Raw genomic sequence first — 23,923 nt, forward strand, 5'->3', positions numbered from 1 at the left:
TAGATAAAAATGTATGCCCCTAAATCCTTTCATTACGAAGAAGAATGAAACTGCAGAAACATTATGTTTACCTGAATTTTTTTTAAGAAAAGTGGAGAGTGAATGAGGTGATGAATGAACAGATGTAATTGATGATAAAAGGGAAAAAAGTAGTAGAATTGATAAACAATTCCAAGAGTTTTTTTAACCAAAAATATAAATAAACCCTTTATGGTACTGCTTAAGAATATAAGAGGGAAAAAAAAATATTCGCCAGACTAGGAATAAAGATAAATGTACGATTTCCTAGAGAATATAAATAATCCAAATTGAACCAAAAAGCAAACCCAAAATGAATAATTAGCAAAGAAAAAAAATGAAAGGTAACCATTATTTTAAATAACAATAGTAATAATAGCATTATGCCCAAAAAAACTTCAAATCTGAGTTCTACCTAACTTTTAAAGAATGGGCATTTTGGGTGGGTGCGGTGGCTCAAGCCTGTAATCCCAGCACTTTGGGAGGCCGAGATGGGTGGATCACGAGGTCAGGAGATCGAGACCATCCTGGCTAACAAGGTGAAACCCCGTCTCTACTAAAACATACAAAAAAACTAGCCAGGCGAGGTGGCGGGCGCCTGTAGTCCCAGCTACTTGGGAGGCTGAGGCAGGAGAATGGCGTAAACACGGGAGGCGGAGCTTGCAGTGAGCCAAGATCGTGCCACTGCACTCCAGCCTGGGTGACACAGCGAGACTCCATCTCAAAAAAAAAAAAAAAGAATGGGCATTTATAGTGTTATTTAAATTATTCCATACCAAATAAAAAGATGAAATCTTTCCCAATTCATTTCATGAAGCCAAATAACTTTATTACCAAAAGTTAACATAAAAATAAACCTAAAAACTATGAACCTAATTATCTCAGTTACTACGGCTACATTTAAAAATTACTCCAATACTTAGTAACCTAAAACAACAATATTTGGACAGGTCTCGGGGGATAGCTCATCTCTGCTCCCCTCAGCATCAGCTAGTGTGTCTCAAAGGCCGGGGACTAAAATCATACAAATGCTCACCCACTAACATATAGTTGATATTGTCAGATGAGACCTTTGCTGGGGCCAGAACACCTACGTATGGCTTCTGTAACTGTCCTAGGCTTCCTCACACTATGGGGGCTGGATTCTTGAGTGAGCTAGGCAGAAGCAGTACCATATTTTATGACCTCACCTTGGAAGTCCCATAGTTTCATTCCCACCACATTCTATTAAACAGTGCAAAGTATAGCCCAGGTTCAGGGGGAGGGGAAATAAACTCTAACTCTTGTTGGGAAATGACAAAGTTTAGAAGAGCATGTGGGACCACAAATATTGCTGAAGTCAGTTTTGGAAAATGCAAAATACCAAGTCCACCCTCTAACCACAGTAGCAAAATACACTCATGCACTCCCTCAAGACCTACAACATCAAGCTGAGGCTTGAGGTCCAGGTATGGATGAACTTCTTGGGTATAGTTCCTCAAGTACAGCCCCTTACTTACAGTTCCTTGTGATCTCAAGAGCTATAAACTAAAAGAGAAAAATTATCTGCCTCAACAAACACCAAATGCACAATGGTGGAGTAAGTACAGGGTAACTGCTATAGACGCTCCCATTTAAAAAGGAGGAAAGGAGAGACACAGAAGTCATCGGTCCATTAAAAGCTTGAAATCAAGCTAGGAACAAGGGTGCTAGTACTTGATTAGGGCTCAGCTGTACTCCTTAAGAATGATTTGCTGTGGTTCATGGCTCTCCACTCTGGGCTGTTGGTTCTACCCTCTAAATTATTATTTTTTTTTTCATAAAAAATAGCCATGTTCTTAGCATGCTGCCTGTCTGTAGAAGTTTGGGGTCAAAGGCCTCTTTTCATTTTATACTGTCTCTATGCCTTTCAGTCCAAAGTGACATAATCCTTTAAAAGTCTGTGTGGATCAAGAGAGAAAAAAGCCACAGACTGGGAAAAAATATTTGCAAAAGACACATCTGATAAAGCACCATTACCTAAATATACAAAGAATTCTTAAAATTCAACAATAAGAAAATGAACTCCCCAGTCAAAAAGCAGACAAAAGATATGAAGACACCTCACTGAAGATATACAAATGAAAAATAGGCATATGAAAAGATGTCCCACATCACATGTCATTAGGAAACTGCAAATTAAAACAGCAATGAGATTCTACTATACACCTATTAGAATGGCAAAAATCCAACACACTGCCAAGACCAAATGATAGTGAAGATGTGGAGAAACAGGAACTGTCATTCATTGCTGGTAGAAATGCAAAATAGCACAATCACTTTGGAAGACAGTCTGGCAATTTCTTACACAACTAAACATACTCTTACCATACAATGCAGTAATTGCATGCTCCTTGGTATATGCCCAAATGAGATGAAAACTTATGTCTACACAAAAATCTGCATGTAGATGTTTACAGCAGCTTCATTCACAATTGCCAAACCCTGAGATCAACCAAGACATTCTTCAGTAGAGGAATGGATAAACAAACTCTGGTACATCCAGAGTTTGGAACATTATTCAGTGCTAAGAAGGAATGAGCTGTTACGCCACAAAAAGACATGGAAGAAACAAATGTATATTACTATGTGAGCTACATGATATTTTGGAAAATGCAAAACTGTAAGAGTCAGTAAAAAGATTTGTGATTGTCATGGATATGAAGGGAAAGACAAATAGGCAGAGCACAGAGGATCTGGGGAGCAGTGAAACTACCTTACATGATACTATAATGATGGATATGTGTCATTATACATGTGTCAAAACATATTGGTGTATAAATAGAATATACAACACCAAGAGTGAACCCTAATGTCAACTGTTGACTTTGGGTGAGAAAGATGTACCAATGTAGGTTCACTGATTATTTAAAAAAAAAAAAAATGTACCTCTCTGGTGAGGGATATTGATAGTGTGGGATATTTTAGGGAGAGAGGGGAATGGGGAGAATATAGGAACTTTCTACTTTCAGCTTAATTTTGTGTAAACTAAAACTGCTCTAAAAAAATTTACAACAAAAAGCTGTGTGGATTTCTTGTTAATCAATTTATAATCCACTCCATTAGACAAAATATGTACCCACAAATCTCTTCAAGATAAGTCCCAGAGCTTCCTATAAGGGTGCTGAGGGACAATGCTCTTAAAATTCTCAAAGGACTTTTTCTTTAATAACGAGGATCTGTAAGGCATGTCATGTCCTTAAGATAATTAGAGGGACTACTGTCTGTGTGAGGCATGACATTACATTTCCTGAGGTATTAGAACTAAGATTTTTACAGTCACTCCCTTGGCTTCATGGTAAACCATGTTTTCATGACAGTACCCTAGATTAGCTCTCCTTCCATAAAGGCTTTTCTTAATTTTAGAATTGTCTGCCATCTGGAAAAACTGGAAAAGAGAAAGCTTTATTTTCAAGTCCAAGAAGTTCTGGCTCCTTTATATTTAACAATTATTTCTTTAGCTTACCTCTCTCCTATGATTTTACTATAAGTAGGAAAAAGAAGCCAGACAATCACCATTTTCTGCTTTTCACATTACCACAGGTGGTAAGGTGACCAAACTTCATGTCATTACCTAACAATGATCCTCTTTCCTCCAGCTCCAATGATATTTTTTCACTCTCCTCTAAATCCTCTCTGACAGCCTCTTTGAGGTCCATCAGGCTTCCACAGTCACCTCAAAGTCCTCTCACCTGCCCTCTGTCTAGTCCTGTCTAATTCTGTCTAGTCTAGCTTCAGCCACTACCATGTTTTAGATTTGTTACATGGCACTCCACTTCCAGATAGCAAAATCTGTTTTTATGATTGTATAACAAGTTCCTCCAAAATTTAGTGGTTTAAAACAACAATATTTATTTTTGTCAGGTATTTGCAATTTGGACAGTGTTCTGTGAGAATAATTCCTTTTTTTGCTCCACTCAGCATCGACTGGGGAAGCTTGAAGGCTGAGGACTAGAATCATCTGAAGGTTCATTCATATACCTGGTGGTTGAGTCTGGCTGTTAGTTGAAACCTTAGCTGCGGCTATAAGCTGGAACATCTTCACTGGCCCCTCCATGTGGCCTGAGATTCCTCAGAATTTCCAACAAGTCATGAAGTCACAGAGTATTAATTTTTCAGCACTCAACTCACTGAAGCAAAGTCCAGTTCAAATTCAAGAGAATAGAAATGGATTCTACCTCCTGATGCAGCGAAGTGGTAAAGTTCTAGAAGATCATCAAGGGCTGGAAATATTGCTGTGGTCATTACAGAGAAATGCAATCTATAAAACAAATAAAGATGCAGCAACCTTAAATAAAGTACAACTAAATAGAACCTAGCAACTTATCAAATGAATACTACCATATGACCAAGTAGAGTGTACTCTAGGAATATAAATTACTTCAACACCAGGAACTACAGAAGTATAAAACATTAACTTAATCAATGAATTGGAAAATTGAAAAATATATCATAAATGAGATCATACACAAATGATAGATTTGGAAGAAAAGTATTAGGAACATACATGACAAATGATTAATATCTGTAACATATGAAGAATTCTTACCTTTCACAAGAAAAATATACAAGTCAATAGAAAATTAGGCAATGAATATAAATAAGCAATTTATTCTAAAGCAAATACAAAAAAGAAAACATGAAAAGACCAAAGACTGAGGGAAAGAACAAGATGGCATAATAGAATCCTACACCAATCATCCCCCCAACAGGAACACCAAATTTAACACTTATTTACACATAAAAAAAGTACATTCATAAGAAGCAAAAATCAGGTGAGCACTCACAGTACTTGGTTTTCACTTCATATTACTGAAAGACACCATAAAGTGTAGGAAAGACAGTCTTGAATTGCCGACACCACACCTCCCCCATCCCTGCCCCCATCCTCCAGCAGCAGTTGCATGGCACAGAGAATCTGTGCACTTGAAGAAGCAGGATGCAGCTATTGTGAGACATTGCATTGAACTTAGTGCTATTCTGTCACAGAAGAAAGCAGAACCAGTCTGTACTTAGCTGAAGCCTGCCCACAGAGGGAGCACTTGGACCAGCCATAGCCAGAGGGCAATCACCCATCTCAGAGGTCAGAATTTGAGTTCAGGCAAGTCTCGCCACAGCGGGCTGGAGTGCTCTGAGGCTCTAAATAAACTTGAAAGTCAGTCTAGGCCACAATGACAGCAATTCCTAAGCAAGTCCTACTGCTGAACTGGGCTCAGAGGCAGAGGACTGGGGTGGGTGGGGCATGTAACCGATTGAGACACCAGCCAAGGCAGCTAAGGCAGTGCTTGCACTACTCCCCCAGATAAAGGCTGCACAGCTCACAGCTCCAAAAGAGACTTTCCTTTTGGGGAGGAAAGGGGAGGGGAGAATACAGATGACTTTGTCTTGCATCTAGAATACTAGCTCAGCCACCACAGGATAGGGCACAGTCATAAGGGCCCCTTTCCAGGCCCTAGCTCCCAAATGACATTTCTAGGCACACCCTGGGCCAGAAGAAAACCTGCTGCCTTGAAGGGAAGGAACCAGTTTTGGCAGGACCCATCACCTGCTGACTAAAGAGCACTTGGGTCCTGAGTAACCAGCAGCAATACCCAGGTAGTATGCTGTGGGCCATAGGAGAGACACTGAGATGTGCTGGCTTTAGGTAAGACACAGCACATTCCCAGCTGTGGCGACTAAGGGGAGGGACTCCATCTGCTTGAGAAAAGCACAGAAAAGTAAAGAGAACTTTGTCATGCATCTTAGACACCAACTTGGCCACAGGGAAGTAGAGCATCAGAAGGGCTCTTGGGTCCCTGATTCCAGGCCTTGGCTCTTGGATGGTATTTCTGGACCCTCCCTGGGCCAGAGGGGAGCCCAGCACCCTGAAGGATGAGTCTCAGACCTGGCAACATTCACCACAAACTAACTGAAGGGCCTTTGGGCCTTAAGTGAACATCAGTGGAAGCCTGGCAGCACTCCTCATAGGCATGTGGTGGTGGTGTCCACAGGGTAAGGATCCTTTGCCTGTGGAAAGGGGAAGGAAGAGTGGGAAGGCCTGCATCTCATGATTTGAGTGTCAGCTCAGCAGCAGTACAACAGAATACCAGGTAGATGTCTAAGGTTTTTTACTGCAGTACATGGCTCATGGATGACATCTCTGGACCCACTCAGGGTCTGGGGGAACTTGCCACCCTGAAGGAAAGGACACAAGTCTGTCCCACTTTATCGCCTGCTGACTGTATAGCCCTAGGGCCTTGAGCAAACATAGGTGGTACCAAAGTAGTGGTTACTGCAGGCCTTGGGCAAGACTTAGTGCTGTGCTGGCTTCAGGTCTGACGCAGTGCAGTCTCAGTGGTGGTGATCACAGGGGTGCTTGTGTCACTCCCATCCCCAGCCCCAGGTGGTTCATCACACAGACAGAAACCACTTTTGTTTGGCAGAAAATAAAGGAAGAGAACAAGAGTCTGTGCCTGGTAATCTAGAGAAATGTCCTGGATCTTATCCGAGACCACCAAAGTAGTACCTATACAAGTCTACCAGAACCACAGCATTACTGGCCTTGGGGTGCCCCTTAATGGAGATACAGCTTACATCACAACACCCAAGTCATTTTGAATACCTAGAAAGCCTTCCCAAGTAGGACAAGCACAAATAAGCCCAGACTGCAAGGACTATAGTAAATACCTAACTCTTCAATGCCTGACGAACATCTACAAGCATCAACACCACCCATGGAAAACATGACCTCAGCAAACAAACTAAATAAGGTGCCAGACATCAATCCTGGAGAAACACAAATATGAGACCTTTCAAAATATCTGTGTTGAAGAAACTCAAAGAAATTCAAAATAACACAGAGAAGGAATTCAGAATTATATCAGATAAATTTAACAAAGAGATTTAAATAGTTAAAAAGAATCAAGCCAAAGTACTGGAGGTAAAAAAAAATCCAACTGACATATTGAAGAATGTATCAGAGTCTTCTAATAGCAAAATTGATCAAGCAGAAGAAAGAATTAGTGAGATTGAAGATAGGCTATTTGAAAACACACAGAGGAGACAAAAGAATTTTTTAAAAAGTATGCTTACAATATCTAGAAAACAGCTTCAAAAGGGCAAATCTAAGAGTTATCGGTCTTAAAGAGGAGGTAAAGAGATTGAGGTAGACACTTTATTGAAAGGGATGATAAGAGAGAACTTCCCAAGCCTAGGGGAAAATATCAATATCCAAGTATGAGAAGGTTATAGAAGACCAAGCAGATTTAATCCAAAGAATACTACCTCAAGGCAGTTAATAATCAAACCTTCAAAGGTCAAAGATTTAAAAAAAAAAAAAAAAAAAAAAAAAAAAAGCCTAAAAGCAGCAAGAGAAAAGAAACAAATAACATACAATGGAGCTTCAATACATTTGGCAGCAGACTTTCCGGTGGAAACCCTATTGGCTAGTAGAGAGTGGCATGATGTCCAAAGTGCTGAAGGGGGTGAGGGGGAACTTTTATCCTAGAATAGTATATCCAGGAAAAATATCCTTCAACGTAAAGGAGAACTAAAGATTTTCCCAGACAAACAAAAGCTGAAGGACTTCATCAAAATCAGACCTGTCCTACTAAAAAATGCTAAAGGGAATACTTCAATCAAAAAGAAAAGGATATTAATGAGCAATAAGAAATCATCTGAAGGCACAAAACTTACTGGAAAGAGTAAGTACATAGAAAAAAACACAGAATATTATAACACTACAACTGTGGTATGTAAGTTACACTTAAGTAAAAACACTAAAAGATAAACCAATAAAAAATAATAGCTACAACTTTTCAAGACACAGACACTACAGTAAGATATAAATAAAAACAACAAAAAGCTAAAAAGTGAGAGACAAAATTAAGATATAGAGGTTTTATTAATTTTCTTTTTGCTTATTTGTTTATGCAAACAGTGATAAGTTGTTATCAGCTTAAAATAACGGTTTATAAGATAATATTTGCAAGTCTCATGGTAACCTCAAATCAAAAAATCATACAACAGATATAGGAAAAATAAAAGACAAAAAATTAAATCATAGCACTGAGAAAATCACCTCAATAAAATGAAGACAGGAAGGAAGAAAAGAAGGAAGACAAGATCATAAAACGACCAGAAAATAAATAACAAAATAGCGAGAATAAGTCCTTACTTATCAATAATAATATTGAATGCAAATGGACCAATATCTCCAATCAAAAGACACTGGCTGAATGGATAAGAAAACAAGGCCACGACCTGTTACCTACAAGAAACACACTTCACCTATAAAGACACACATAGACAGAAAATGAAGGGGTGGGAAAAATATTCCATGCCAACAGAAGGCAAAAAAGAACAGGAGTAGCTATACCTATATCAGACAAAATAGATCTCAAGACAAAAACTATAAGAAGAGACAAGGAAGGTCATTATATAATGATAAAGAGGTCAATTCAGCAAGAGGATATAACAATTGCAAATATATATGCACCCAACACTGGAGCACCCAGATATATAGAGCAAATGTTATTAGGGCTAAAGAGAGAAATAGGCCCCAATACAAAAATACATGGAGATTGCAACACCCCACTTTCAGCATAAGACAGATCTTCCAGACCAAAAAAAAAAAAAAAAAACCAGCAAGGAAACATTGGACTTCATCTGCACCACAGAACGAATGAACCTCATAGATATTCACAAAACATTTCATCCACAGGGTGCAGAATACACATTCTTTCTTTAGCACATAGATTATTCTTAAGAATAGACCATATGTTGTCACCAAACAAGTCTTAAAACATTCAAAAAACTGAAATAATATCAAGCATCTTTTCTGACCACAATAGAATAGAACTAGAAATCAACAACAAGAGGAATTTTGGAAACTATATAAACACATGCAAATTAAACAACACGCTCCTGAATGACCAGTGTGTCAATGAAGAAATTAAGAAGGAAATTGAGAAATTTCTTGAAACAAATGATAATAGAAACAACATACCAAAACCTATGGGATATACCAACAGCAGTACTAAGAGGGAAGTTTATAGTTACAAGCACCTACATCAGAAAAGAAGACTTCAAATAAACAACCTAATGATGCATTTAAAGAACCAGAGAAACAAAAACAAACCAAATCTGAAATTAGTAGAAGAAAAAATAAACATCACAGCAGAAATAAATGGAATTGAAATGAAAAAACTAAAAGATTAATGAAACAAATAGTTGGTTTTTAGAAAAGTTAAACAAAATTGGTAAATCTTTAGTCAGGCTAAAAAAAAAAGAGAGAGAGAGAGATGACCCAAATAAATGAAATCACAGCTGAAAAAGGAGCTGTTACAACTGATACCACAGAAATTCAAAGAATCGTTTGTGGTTATTACGACGAACTATATGAAAAGAAGATGGAAAAATCTAGGAAAAAAATGGATAAATTCCTGAAGATATACAATCTAACCAAGACTGAACCATAAAGAAACCCAAAATCTGAAAAGACTAATAATAAGTAACGAGATTGAAGTTGTAATAAAATTATCCTAGTAAAGAAAAGCCCAGGATCTGATGGCTTCACTGATGAATTCCACCAAACATTTAAAAAGGAACTAGTATCAATCCTACTCAAACTATTCCAAAAAATAGAATAGAAAAGGGTACTGCCAAATTCATTCTAAGAGGATTACCCCAATACCAAAATCAGACAAAGACACAGCAAAAAAGAAAACTACAAACCAATATCATTGATTAACAGTGATGCAAAAATCCTCAACAAATACTAGCAAACTGAATTCAACAACATGTAAAAAAGATAATTCATCATGACCAAGTGAGATTTATCACAGGGATAAAACAAGAAGAACAAGGACCAAGAGTGATTTAACATATCCAAACCCAAATTAATCAATGTGCTACATCATATCAACAGAATGAAGGACAAAAACCATATGATCATTTTCACTGATGCTGAAAAAGCATTTGATAAAATTCAACATCCCTTCATGATAAAAAAAAAACCCTCAAAAAAACTGGGTATAGAAGAAAAATACCTCAACATATTAAAAGCCATATATGACAGATCTACAGCTAGTATTACACTCCCCCCGCCAAAAAAAAAAGAAAGAAAGCCTTTCCTCTAAGATCTGGAACATGACAAGGAAGCCCACTTTCACCACTGTTATTCAACATAGTACTACTGGAAGTCCTAGCTGGAGCAATCAGGCAAGAGAAATAAATAAAGGGCATCCAAATGGAAAGGAAGAAGTCAAATTATCCATGTTTGCAGATAACATGATCTTATATTTGGAAAAACCCAAAAGCTCCACCAAAAAACATAGAAAAGGTAATGTGTTGCACTACTGTTAGGATGGCTATGACATCACTAAGCAATAGAATTTTTCAGCTCCATTATAATCTTATGGGACCACCATTGTGTATATGCAGCCCATCACTGATCAAAACATTGTTATGCAGTGCATGACTGTATATTATCACATGTGATCTTCCCAATAACCCTAGGAGTTATATCTTGCAAACATTATTATTCCTAATTCTTTTCAGATGTAGAAACTAAAATTCAGAAGTCACTGGGCATTAAACAGTCTGACATTTTGATAGCTTCTTTAATGTCCATTCTACTACTTCAGGTGTTCTTAATCACTAGCTTGTAGCAGAACTACTTGTAGAACCTAAAATCCACATGCCCATGTTCCACTCCATAAATTGGGAACAGTCAATTTGAGTGAAAACCTAGAATGATCATTACCTACAAACTTCACAGAATATTTTCATACATAGTACCAATTAAAAACCACTTTATTAAACAATTCTACTATATGTCATCTCCTTGCTCAAAACTATTTGATGGCTTTCAATTTTGCTCAAAACAAAATCCAACGTGCTCAGTTTGGCACTCAAAATCCTTTAAACAATGGTTAGTTACCATGTTACCTTTCCAGTCATTACACACAGACAAAGCTGCAGAGTGTTGCCTTCATTTCCTAGTTATGCTTCCTTCTTCCTTGTGCCTATGCTTTTACTCATGTTGCTCCACATGGAATAACATTCTTTCTTCTGCATTACATCCGAGTGTTACATTCCTCCAGCCTTTAAAGACCAGCTCAAAAGCCACCATATTCATGAAGTCTTTGCAGAATTTACCCTTTCCTACATTAAAGTTACTAACATCTGTCTCCTCCACTATATTAAAAACTCCTGGAAACCAGGGATTATGTTGTGGTTATTTTGTGTCCCCTGTAACAATAACAACTAACACTTGCCTTATGTAATAAATATACATAGAATTAAGGTTCTAAACATTATTGCTCTTTTTTAAAGAGCAGTGTAAAGAGCATGTAGCTACCCCCAGAAGGCTGGCAGAAGCTCCGATAAAAGCTATCATTTAGAGGTGGTGTTGAGCCTGCAGTCCCACTACTTGGGGGGCTGAGGTGGGAGAATCACCTGAGTCCAGAAATTTGAGGCTGTACTGATCATGCCACTACACTTCAGCCTGGGTGACAGACAGAGCAAGATCCCATTCATTAATTAAAATACATAGAAAAAGATGGTGTTGGGGAAGTAAGTTTAAACTGCCTAGCTACACGAGCCCATTCCTTCATTCATCCAGCAAATTCTTACTGCCCAGAGCCTGTGCTCAGCACTAGATGTAAAACATGACTAAGAACCTGCATGCAAGAGTTACAACTGCTAAAGAAAGCCCCCGAAGGTGAAAGTCAGTTATAAGAAAAAGTGCTGAGAGCTGCTATCATGGAAAAAGGTTGTCAAGTGGTATTAGACAGACAGACTGAAAAGCTACCAGAAAGGAAAACAAGAAAAAGCCTCATTTGGAACAGGCAGAAGGTAAAGTTGGAGTTCCCAGTGTGTTCTGTGTTTCTAACTCACACATTCCAACCTTGGAGGGAGAGAGGGACATCCCCACTGTCTACTTAACAGGGACAGATGACAGTGATCATGAGAATTTCAATACAATTTCCCTCTAGGAAATCTACAGCAACAAGGTGAGGACTGCAGTTATTTATAGAAGCTGCATTACTCTCTTGGGTTCATGGTGGAAAGCATAAACCTGGAAAAGATGACTGTCCTTCCTTCCCTTCCTTCCTTCTTTCCTTTCTCTCTCTCTCTCCTGTCGTCTCTCTCTCTCTCCCTCCTCTCTTCCCTCCTCTCTTCTCTCCTCTCTCTCCCTCCTCTCTCGTCTCCCCCTCTCTCTCAACTCTTCTCTCCTCCTCTTTCCTCCTCTCTCTCCTCTTCTCTCTCTCCCTCCTCTCTCTCCTCCTCTCTCTCTCTTTCCTCTAGTTTAACCTATGAGATTTCTATATAACCCACAAATTAACATTTTAATACAAACCCACCAAAATTCAATAGTTTGAACCTTCTGGTCAATCATCCTATTACATGTTTTCTCCTTAGAAGTGAAGTTTTTGTTTGATAGTGACACTTTTTAAATAGGATAGAGAACAACACTAAGACTATTACCACTCTGTAAAATAAATACTATTTTACTCTATAAAATAAACACAATTTTACAATTTTAAAGCCTTCCTTTGCTAACAGATATGAAATCTAACCACATTCCCTGAGCCTAAAGGAGTCCTGATGGCAACAGAAGATGCTGTCAGTCCTTATAGCTCAAGTGGATAAAAATTATAGTGGAAGCTTCAAACAGAATCACTGATGCAACAACAGTAGCCTTTCAGATAAGGATTTCAACTGGATATGTATGGAGAACAGAAACAAAAATAATGTCTCCCATAAACTGACAAGAGCTCTATTCCCAACACCAAAAACTGTTTATACCTGAAAACAAGCTTACATGAAACTTAAATAGAATTTGATGCTATGAAAAAATGTTTTAATTTAGATTCAGGCAGCTCTAGCAGGAGTTGATGGAGTCTTATTTCAATGTTTCAACACGGACATGACTCAGTTATTTATCTATGCTTTATTGGGTTTTGCTCCTGTAAGCAACTGCCTATCTTGCTATAACTTCTGTTTAAAAACAAATCAAAACTAGCCAGGCGTGGTGGCTCACGCTTGTAATCCCAGCACTTTGGGAGGCCGAGGCAGGTGGATCACTTGAGAGCAGGAGTTTGAGACCAGCTTGGCCAACATGGCAAAACCCCATCTCTACTAAAAATACAAAAATCAGCCAGGCATGGTGCCGCATACCTGTAATCCCAGCTACTCAGGAGGCTGAGGCAGAAGAATCGTATAGTTAGCCGAGATCACACCACTGCACTTCAGCCTGGGTGACAGAGCAAGACTCTTGTCTCAAAAACAAACAAACAAAAAAACAAAAAAACTAAACTAAAAGAAAGAATTTCAGAAAGGAGATTCAGCCAGGTGCAATAGCTCATGCCACTTTGGGAGGCCATGGCAACAGGATCGCTTGAGCCAAGTTTGATACCAGCCTGGGAAACATAGTGGGACATCATCTCTACAAAAAAAAATAATAATAATAATAATAATAATAATAAAAAATCAGCCAGGGCCGGGAGTGGTGGCTCACATCTGTAATCCCAGCCCTTTGGGAGGCCAAGGCAGGGGGATCACTTGAGGCAGGGAGTTCAAGACCAGCCTGGCCAACATGGTGAAACCCTGTCTCTACTAAAAATACAAACCCTGTCTCTACTAAAAATACAAAAAAAATTAGCCAGGTGTGGTGGTGGGCACCCGTAATCCCAGCTACTTGGGAGGCTAAGGCAAAAGAATCGCTTGAACCCGGGAGGCAGAGGTTGTGGTGAACTGAGGATGCCGTTGCACTCCAGCCTGGGCAACAAGAGTGAAACTTCATCCCAAAAAAAAAAAAAAAAATCAGTCAGGTGTGGTGGTGCACACATATAGTCCCAGCTACTGAGAAGGCTGAGGCAGGAGGATCGCTTAAGCCCAGAAGGTCAAAGCTGCAGTGAGCCATGATGGCACTACTGCACTCCAGCCTGGGTGACAGACTGAGACTCTGTCTCAAAAACAAGAAAAAAGAAAAATATCTTATTGACCAGCAAATGGCCACTTCTACGTAGGCAATGTCTTCACTGCATCTTCTGGTAGCCCACTGGCCTGGCTACACTTAGAATGAAAGAGCACTAGACCCAACAATCACCAATTAGCTATTAACAAGCTGGCAAAGTCACATGGCACTACACAGAGCCACCATATGCAAGGAACTACCTAGAACGGCTTCCCTGGCAATGACTGTGGCCATAGCTAGTTTCACACAGATGGAGCAGCATTCCTTCTTTAGAAATCCAGGCACTAATATGCTTTGTTCTCAGCTCTGGACCCTCAGCCCAAAATCACAGGGAATGGGAAAAGCTCTACTTCTCAACTTGCTACATTAGGCTACTTTGAAATTTACATTATATTTTTTATTATTCATTTTAGTAGCTCTACTTAGTAGCCTTTTTTAAATGGTACTCTAGGTAAATTTTTGAATTATTATTTTTTGTATTTTGTCATTATTATTCATTTTTATATCTTTTGTTATTCATTTCAGTAGTTCTACTTAGTAGCCTTTTTTAATGGTACTCTTCAGGTAAAATTTTGAAGACACCTGGACAACAGAAGTCCTCATGCTCTTTTGATATATGCAGTAGTTTCTTTCAAAATTGTCCCCAGAGAAATTCCAATACACCCAAAAGGACTCACATTCTACTTCACAAAAAATAAAAAGTTCTCTATGCTATCCAAAAGAAAAAGAAAAAAACAAGATTTTTTTTCTTTGTTTAAAATGTTTGAAGGTCTTCCAGCTACAAGAGTTAAGCGTTTGGACTAGTTCATTAGAATTTTGCGTAAAAACTTATCTCAGGAATGAACAAATAACAGTTTGGCTACTGGCAAAAAGACAAAGAAAAATAAAGACAATTGTGTTTGGGTTGTGGTCTGGGTAGGTGATGGTGGGGGGAAAATGAGAACACTGCACACTATGAAACTAGCCACCTGCTACAAAGCCCAGCAGTATCGATATTAAACTAAATATAATTTCATATTGGTGTCTCCAAATCTAATTCAGTACCACGTGGTTCATTCCATCCTTCTCTTGCTTTTCTGCAGCCTTCTTCTCCAATAGTGAGAAATTTGGCTCCCATCAATCACCAAATGTATGGTAATACATTTACTTATTTGTCAGTTTCCAGTATACAAAGTACAGCAGTTTCAGAACTGTTAACCAATACCCCTGTGAGAAAACTTTACCAACTGCAGTATTTATGTACACTTTTGTCTTTAATCTTACAGTTTCTAGTTAAAACACTGTTTTCCAATAATTATTTAGGTCAGCACCATTTCCGCCATCCCTTTAGTGAAGTTACATCACATATCTGAAACACACTTGTTAGGTTATTTTGTCACCACTGCATTCCCTTCTGGAATCCCTAACTCTTGGTTGATTGACTTTTTTACTTGCACATATTAAACTCTCTATGCTATAAAGTTCTGTCAGTTTTTACAAACATATAGTATCATATGTCACCACTACAGTTTACTGATAACTCTACACCTCCCCCATCCTTTCCCCCAAGTCAAAACTCCCCTTTCCTCAATCCCTAGCAACCACTGATTGGCTTTGCATTCCTAAATTTGGCCCTTTCTAGAATGCCATATGAATGGAATCATTCGATATGATGTAGCCTTTTCAGTCTGGCTTCTATAACTTGGGAAAATGCATTTAAGAAGCATCCATGTTGTACCATCAATTGGATATCATTGAATAATAACCCATTGCATGTACCACTGTTGTTTATGCATTCACCTACTGAAGAACTTCTTGGTTGCTTCTAGTTTTTGATGATTATGAACAAACCTAGCAACTATGATTAAAGCACGTGTATGGATTTATATTTTCAAACCAATTTGGTAAATATCTAAAGGTGCTTTTGCTGGGTCATGTGGTAAGTCTGTGTTTAACTTTAATAAGACACTGCTAAACCATACTCCAAAGCGGCAAGTGTGAGATAACCAGCATTTAGTATTGTCAGGTTTTTTTTTTTCTCTTAACCAATCTAATAGGCATGTCAGTAATATCTTGCTGTTTTAGTTTCCTTAACGACAAATAATGTTGAGGATCTTTTTACAGATGGTTATTTGCTATCCATAAGTCGTTTTTGAAGCAATGGTTCAGATCATTTGTTCATTTTTCAAAAGTGGCTGTTTCTTTAATTTTTTTCTTGTATTTTGGATATCCACTTTAACAGATATGTGATTTGAAATTTTCTACCAGATATAACCTGTGTTTTTATTCTCTCAAGAGTATCTTTCGTAGAGCAAAGTCTTTAATTTTGATAAGTCCAATTAATAAATTTTTTTTTCATGGATCATAAAAGGACTGTCTCCAAAAAGAAAGCGAGTTCTTACAACCAAGTGTGACAGAGAAGTCAGATAATTTTGCGAATACAATTAAAATAATTTATTCTTTTGTCAATTAAAAAAAGCAATTCCAAATTCTGTGGGAGAGGGGACTTACAGAAGAAAGTCATTATGTAATTATAAATAACATTAAAATGTTACGTTTTAAATTTTTTTTATTATTATACTTTAAGTTCTAGGGTACATGTGCACAACATGCAGGTTTGTTACATATGTATACCTGTGCCATGCTGGTGTGCTGCACCCATCAACTCATCATTTACATCAGGTATAACTCCCAATGCCATCCCTCCCCGCTTCCCCCTCCCCACAATAGGCCCTGGTGTGTGATGTTCCCCTTCCAGAGTCCAAGTGATCTCATTGTTCAATTCCCACCTATGAGTGAGAACATGAGGTGTTTGGTTTTCTGTTCTTGTGAAAGTTTGCTGAGAATGATGGTTTCCAGCTGCATCCATGTCCCTACAAAGGACATGAACGCATCCTTTTTTATGGCTGCATAGTATTCCATGGTATATATGTGCCACATTTTCTCAATCCAGTCTGTCACTGATGGACATTTGGGTTGATTCCAAGTCTTTGCTACTGTGAATAGTGCTGCAATAAACATACGTGTACATGTGTCTTTATAGCAGCATGATTTGTAATCCTTTGGGTATATACCCAGTAATGGGATGGCAGGGTCATATGGTATTTCTAGTTCTAGATCCTTGAGGAATCGCCATACTATTTTCCATAATGGTTGAACCAGTTTACAATCCCACCAACAGTGTAAAAGTGTTCCTATTTCTCCACATCCTCTTCAGCACCTGTTGCTTCCTGACTTTTTAATGATTGCCATTCTAACTGGTGTGAGATGGTATCTCATTGTGGTTTTGATTTGCATTTCTCTGATGGCCAGTGATGACGAGCATTTTTTCATGTGTCTGTTGACTGTATGCATGTCTTCTTTTGAGAAATGTCTGTTCATATCCTTCGCTCACTTTTTGATGGGGTTGTTTTTTTCTCATAAATTTGTTTGAGTTCTTTGTAGGTTCTGGATATTAGCCCTTTGTTAGATCAGTAGACTGCAAAAATTTTCTCCCTTTCTGTAGGTTGCCTGTTCACTCTGATGGTAGTTTCTTTTGCTGTGCAGAAGCTCTTTAGTTTAATTAGATCCCACTTGTCAATTTTGGCTTTTGGTGCCATTGCTTTTGGTGTTTTAGACATGAAGTCCTTGCCCATGCCTATGTCCTGAATGGTATTACCTAGGGTTTCTTCTAGGGTTTTTATGGTTTTAGGTCTAACATTTAAGTCTCTAATCCATCTTGAATTAAATTTCGTATAAGGAGTAAGGAAAGGATCCAGTTTCAGCTTTTTACTTATGGCTAGTCAATTTTCCCAGCACCATTTATTAAATAGGGAATCCTTTCCCCATTTCTTGTTTTTCTCAGGTTTGTCAAAGATCAGATGGCTGTAGATGTCTGCTATTATTTCTGAGGGCTCTGTTCTGTTCCATTGGTCTATATCTCTGTTTTGGTACCAGTACCATGCTGTTTTGGTTACTGTAGCCTTGTAGTATAGTTTGAAGTCAGGTAGCGTGATGCCTCCAGCTTTATTCTTTTGACTTAGGATTGTCTTGGCAATGCGGGCTCTTTTGTGGTTTCATATGAACTTTAAAGCAGTTTTTTCCAATTCTGTGAAGAAAGTCATTGGTAGTTTGATGGGAATGGCATTGAATCTATAAATGACCTTGGGCAGTATGGCCATTTTCACAATATTGATTCCTCCTATCCATGAGCATGGTATGTTCTTCCATTTGTTTGTGTCCTCTTTTATTTCACTGAGCAGTGGTTTGTAGTTCTCCTTGAAGAGGTCCTTCACATCCCTTGTAAGTTGGATTCCTAGGTATTTTATTCTCTTTGAAGCAATTGTGAATGGGAGTTCATTCATAATTTGGCCCTCTGTTTGTCTGTTACTGGTGTATAATGCTTGTGATTTTTGCACACTGATTTTGTATCCTGAGACTTTGCTGAAGTTGCTTATCAGCTTAAGAAGATTTTGGGATGACATGATGGGATTTTCTAAATATACAATCATGTCATCTGCAAACAGGGCCCATTTGACTTCTTCTTTTCCTAACTGAATACCCTTTATTTCTTTCTCTTGCCTGATTGCCCTAGCCAGAACTTCCAACACTATGTTGAATAGGAGTGGTGAGAGAGGGCATCCCTGTCTTGTGCCAGTTTTCAAAGGGAACGCTTCCAGTTTTTGCCCATTCAGTATGATATTGGCTGTGGGTTTGTCATAAATGGCTCTTATTATTTTGAGATATGTTCCATCAATACCGAATTTATTGAGAGTTTTTAGCATGAAGGGTTGTTGAATTTTGTCAAAGGTCTTTTCTGCATCTATTGAGATAATCATGTGGTTTTTGCCTTTGGTTCTGTTTATATGCTGGATTACGTTTATTGATTTGCATATGTTGAACCAGCCTTGCATGCCAGGGATGAAGCCCATTTGATCATGGTGGATAAGCTATTTGATGTGCTGCTGGATTCGGTTTGCCAGTATTTTATTGAGGATTTTTGCATCCACGTTCATCAGGGATATTGGTCTAAAATTCTCTCTTTTTGTTGTGTCTCTGCCAGGCTTTGGTATCAGGATGATGTTGGCCTCATAAAATGAGTTAGGGAGGATTCCCTCTTTTTCTATTGATTGGAATAGTTTCAGAAGGAATGGTACCAGCTCCTCCTTGTACCTCCGGTAGAATTCGGCTGTGAATCCGTCTGGTCCTGGACTTTTTTTGGTTGGTAGGCTATTATTGCCTCAATTTCAGAACCTACTATTGGTCTATTCAGGGATTCAACTTCTTCCTGTTTTAGTCTTGGGAGTGTGTAAGTGTCCAGGAAATTATCCATTTCTTCCAGGTTTTCTAGCTTATTTATGTAGAGGTGTTTATAGTATTCTCTGATGGTAGTTTGTATTTCTGTGGGGTCGGTAGTGATATCCCCTTTATCATTTTTTATTGCATCTATTTGATTCTTCTCTCTTTTCTTCTTTATTAGTCTTGCTAGCGGTCTATCAATTTTGTTGATCTTTTCAAAAAACCAACTCCTGGATTCATTGATTTTTTGAAGGGTTTTTTGTGTCTCTATCTCCTTCAGTTCTGCTCTGATCTTAGTTATTTCTTGCCTTCTGCCAGCTTTTGAATGTGTTTGCTCTTGCTTCTCTAGTTCTTTTAATTGTTATGTTAGGGAGTCAATTTTAGATCTTTCCTGCTTTCTGTTTTGGGCATTTAGTGCTATAAATTTCCCTCTACACACTGCTTTAAATGTGTTCCAGAGATTCTTGTATGTTGTATCTTTGTTCTCATTGGTTTCAAAGAACATCTTTATTTCTGCCTTCACTTCGTTATGTACCCAGTAGTCATTCAGGAGCAGGTTGTTCAGTTTCCATGTAGTTGAGCGGTTTTGACTGATTTTCTTAGTATTGAGTTCTAGTTTGATTGCACTGTGGTCTGAGAGACAGTTTGTTATAATTTCTGTCCTTGCACATTTGCTGAGGAGTGCTTTACTTCCAACTATGTGGTCAATTTTGGAATAAGTGCGATGTGGTGCTAAGAAGAATGTATATTCTGTTGATTTGGGGTGGAGAGTTCTGTAGATGTTTATTAGGTTCGTTTGGTGCAGAGTTGAGTTCAATTCCTGGATATCCTTGTTAACTTTCTATCTCATTGATCTAATGTTGACAGTGGGGTGTTGAAGTCTCCCATTATTATTGTATGGGAGTCTAAGTCTCTTTGTAAGTCTCTAAGGACTTGCTTTATGAATCTGGGTGCTCCTGCATTGGACGCATATATATTTAGGATAGTTAGCTCTTCCTGTTGAATTGATCCCTTTACCATTATGTAATGGCCTTGTCTCTTTTTATCTTTGATGGTTTAAAGTCTGTTTTATCAGAGATTAGGATTGCAACCCCTGCTTTTTTTTTTTTTTGTTCTTCATTTGCTTGGTAGATCTTCCTCCATCCCTTTATTTTGAGCCTATGTGTGTCTCTGCATGTGAGATGGGTCTCCTGAATACAGCAAACTGATGGGTCTTGACTCTTTATCCAATTTGCCACTCTGTGTCTTTTAATTGGACCATTTAGTCCATTTACATTTAAAGTTAATATTGTTATGTGTGAACTTGATCCTGTCATTGTGATATCAGCTCATTAGTTGATGCAGTTTCTTCCTAGAATTGATGGTCTTTACATTTTGGCATGTTTTTACAATGGCTGGTACCGGTTGTTCCTTTCCATGTTTAGTGCTTGCTTCAGGATCTTTTGTAGGGCAGGCCTGGTGGTGATGAAATCTCTAAGCATTTGCTTGTCTGTAAAGGATTTTATTTCTCCTTCACTGATGAAACTTAGTTTGGCTGGATATGAAATTCTGGGTTTAAAATTATTTTCTCTAAGAATGTTGAATATTGGCCCCCACTCTCTTCTGGTTTGTAGAGTTTCTGCCGAGATATCTGCTGTTAGTCTGATGGGCTTCCCTTTGTGGGTAACCTGACCTTTCTCTCTGCCTGCCCTTAACATTTTTTCCTTCATTTCAACTTTGGTGAATCTGACAATTATGTGTCTTGGAGTTGCTCTTCTCGAGGATTATCTTTGTGGCATTCTTTGTATTTCCTGAATTTGAATGCTGGCCTACCTTACTAGGTTGGGGAAGTTCTCCTGGATGATATCCTGAAGAGTGTTTTCCAACTTGGTTCCATATTCCCCCTCACTTTCAGGCACACCAATCAGACGTAGATTCGGTCTTTTCATATAATCCCATATTTCTTGGAGGCTTTGTTCATTTCTTTTTCCTTTTTTTTTTTCTCTAGACTTCTCTTCTCACTTCATTTCATTCATTTGATCTTCAATCATTGATACTCTTTCTTCCAGTTGATTGAGTCGGTTACTGAAGCTTGTGCATTTCTGCATTTGTCACGTATTTCTTGTGTCATGGTTTTTATCTCTGTCAGTTCGTTTACGGCCTTCTCTGCATTGATTATTCTAGTTATCCATTCTTCCATTCTTTTTTCAAGATTTTTAGTTTCTTTGCACTGGGTACGTAGTTCCTCCTTTAGCTCTGAGAAGTTTGATTGACTGAAGCCTTCTCCTCTCAACTCGTCAAAGTCATTCTCTGTTCAGCTTTGATCCATTGCTGGAGATGAGCTGCATTCCTTTGGAGGGGGAGATACACACTGATTTTTTGAATTTCCAGCTTTTCTGCCCTGCTTTTTCCCCATCTTTGTGGTTTTATCTGCCTTTGGTCTTTGATGCTGGTGACGTACTGATGGGGTTTTGGTGTGGGTGTCCTTTCTGTTTGTTAGTTTTCCTTCTAACAGTCAGGACCCTCAGCTGTAGGTCTGTTGGAGATTGCTTGAGGTCCACTCCAGACCCTGTTTGCCTGAGTATCAGCAGCAGAGGCTGCAGAAGATAGAATATTGCTGAACAGCGAGTGCTGCTGTCTGATTCTTGCTCTGGAAGCTTCGTCTCAGGGGTGTACCCTGCCGTGTAAGATGTGAGGTGTCGGTCTGCACCTAGTGGGAGATGTCTCAGGGGTCAGGGACCCACTTGAGCAGGCAGTCTGTCCGTTCTCAGATCTCAACCTCCATGCTGGGAGATCCACTGCTCTCTTCAAAGCTGTCAGATAGGGTCATTAACATCTGCAGAAGTTTCTGCTGCTTTTTGTTAACTATGCCCTGTCCCCAGAGGTGGAGTCTACAGAGACAGGCAGGCTTCCTTGAGCTGTGGTGGGCTCCACCCAGTTCGAGCTTCCCCATGGCTTTGTTTACCTACTTAGGCCTCAGCAATGGCGGGCACCCCTGCTCCAGCCTCACTGCCGCCTTGCAGTTAGATCTCAGACTGCTATGCTAGCAACGAGGGAGGCTCCGTGGGCATGGGACCCTCCGGGCCAGGTGTGGGATATAATCTCCTGGTGTGCCATTTGCTAAGACCCTTGGTAAAGCACAGTATTAGGGTAGGAGTTACCCGATTTTCCAGATGTTGTGTGTCTCAGTTTCCCTTGGCTAGCAAAAGGGATTCCCTTCCCCCTTCTGCTTCCCAGGTGAGGCGATGCCTCGCCCTGCTTCAGCTCTCGCTGGTCGGGCTCCACCAGCTGACCAGCACCGATTGTCCAGCACTCCCCAGTGAGATGAACCTGGTACCTCAGTTGAAAATGCAGAAATCACCCATCTTCTGTGTCACTCGCGCTGGGAGCTGGAGGCTGGAGCTGTTCCTATTCGGCCATCTTGCTCCCAACTATATCATATGTTTTAAATTTTAGGGAGTGAAAGAAAAGATAACCCATTTGACCTTGATACTAGAAACATCATTTTTAAGGTCGCGACTTTGAACACAGAGACAAAGAAATGTAATCACAGTGTACTATTTGGTTCTCCATTGTATAATCATAACAAATTAATTAGTTAAATATCATGTATTGGTTTTTAACTTTTAGAATAAATTGGAAGCATGGAAGAGTTCACTATGATTACAGAATAATTATAACACTAATAGCAATCATTTATATAGTTCTTATTATGTATCAGGCCCTGTTTCAAATGTTTTACATAAATCCTCACAATAATCCTGTGAAATAAGAGTACGTTATCCTCATTTTATAATTGAGAAAACTGAGGTACAGAGAAATTAAATAACTTGCCAAGGTGACACAGCTAGGATGTGGTAGTGCTTGGATTTAAACCCAGGCAACCTAATTCCAATCTCTACATTCTTAACCACAAAGTTATACTGCCTTCCTTAAGTAGAATATAAATATTATAAACTTTGATAATTTTAAAGTAAATGGATATTTGACAGAAGTTAAAAGACAGAAGGGAGGTAAAAATTAAAGTAGAGGGTATGGGTGATAAACTCTCACTTTATTAAAAGGGGAATAAAGGATACAGTACTGCCAAAAGTTAATGGAACATGAAATAGAGGTTCAGGCATATTGGAGTCACAAAGATAACCAACAGAGGAAATAACAACAATAATATATAACTATATGAAGTTTGAAGAAGGGCAATAGAGTAGCAGAAGAGTAAATCATCTTAAACATCATCAATAGTTATCGCCTTTAATTGATAAATCAAGAAATAGTAGTATAAGCATATTATTTAAAATTATAGAAACACCCCACAAGACAAAATGAAATAATCAAAACTGGCTTGCAGCATTTCAAATAAACTAGTTGTATCTGTCCGTTTTCACATTGCTATAAAGAATTCCCCAAGACTGGGTAATTTACAAAGGAAAGAGGTTTAATTGACTCACAGCTCCACATGGCTTTATTTCCTCAGGAAACTTATAATCATGATGGAAGGGGAAGGGGAAGCAAGGACCCTCTTCACATGGTGGCAGGAGAGAGAAGTACATGTACCAGCACAGGAAAAACTACCATTTATAAAACCATCAGATCTCATGAGAATTCACTCACTATCATGAGAACAGCATGGAGGAAAGCGACCCCATAATGCAATCACTTCCCACCAGGTCTCTCCCTAAACACCTGGGG

The sequence above is a fragment of the Rhinopithecus roxellana genome, chromosome 5, assembly GCF_007565055.1.
Source record: "Rhinopithecus roxellana isolate Shanxi Qingling chromosome 5, ASM756505v1, whole genome shotgun sequence".
Lineage (NCBI taxonomy): Eukaryota > Metazoa > Chordata > Mammalia > Primates > Cercopithecidae > Rhinopithecus > Rhinopithecus roxellana.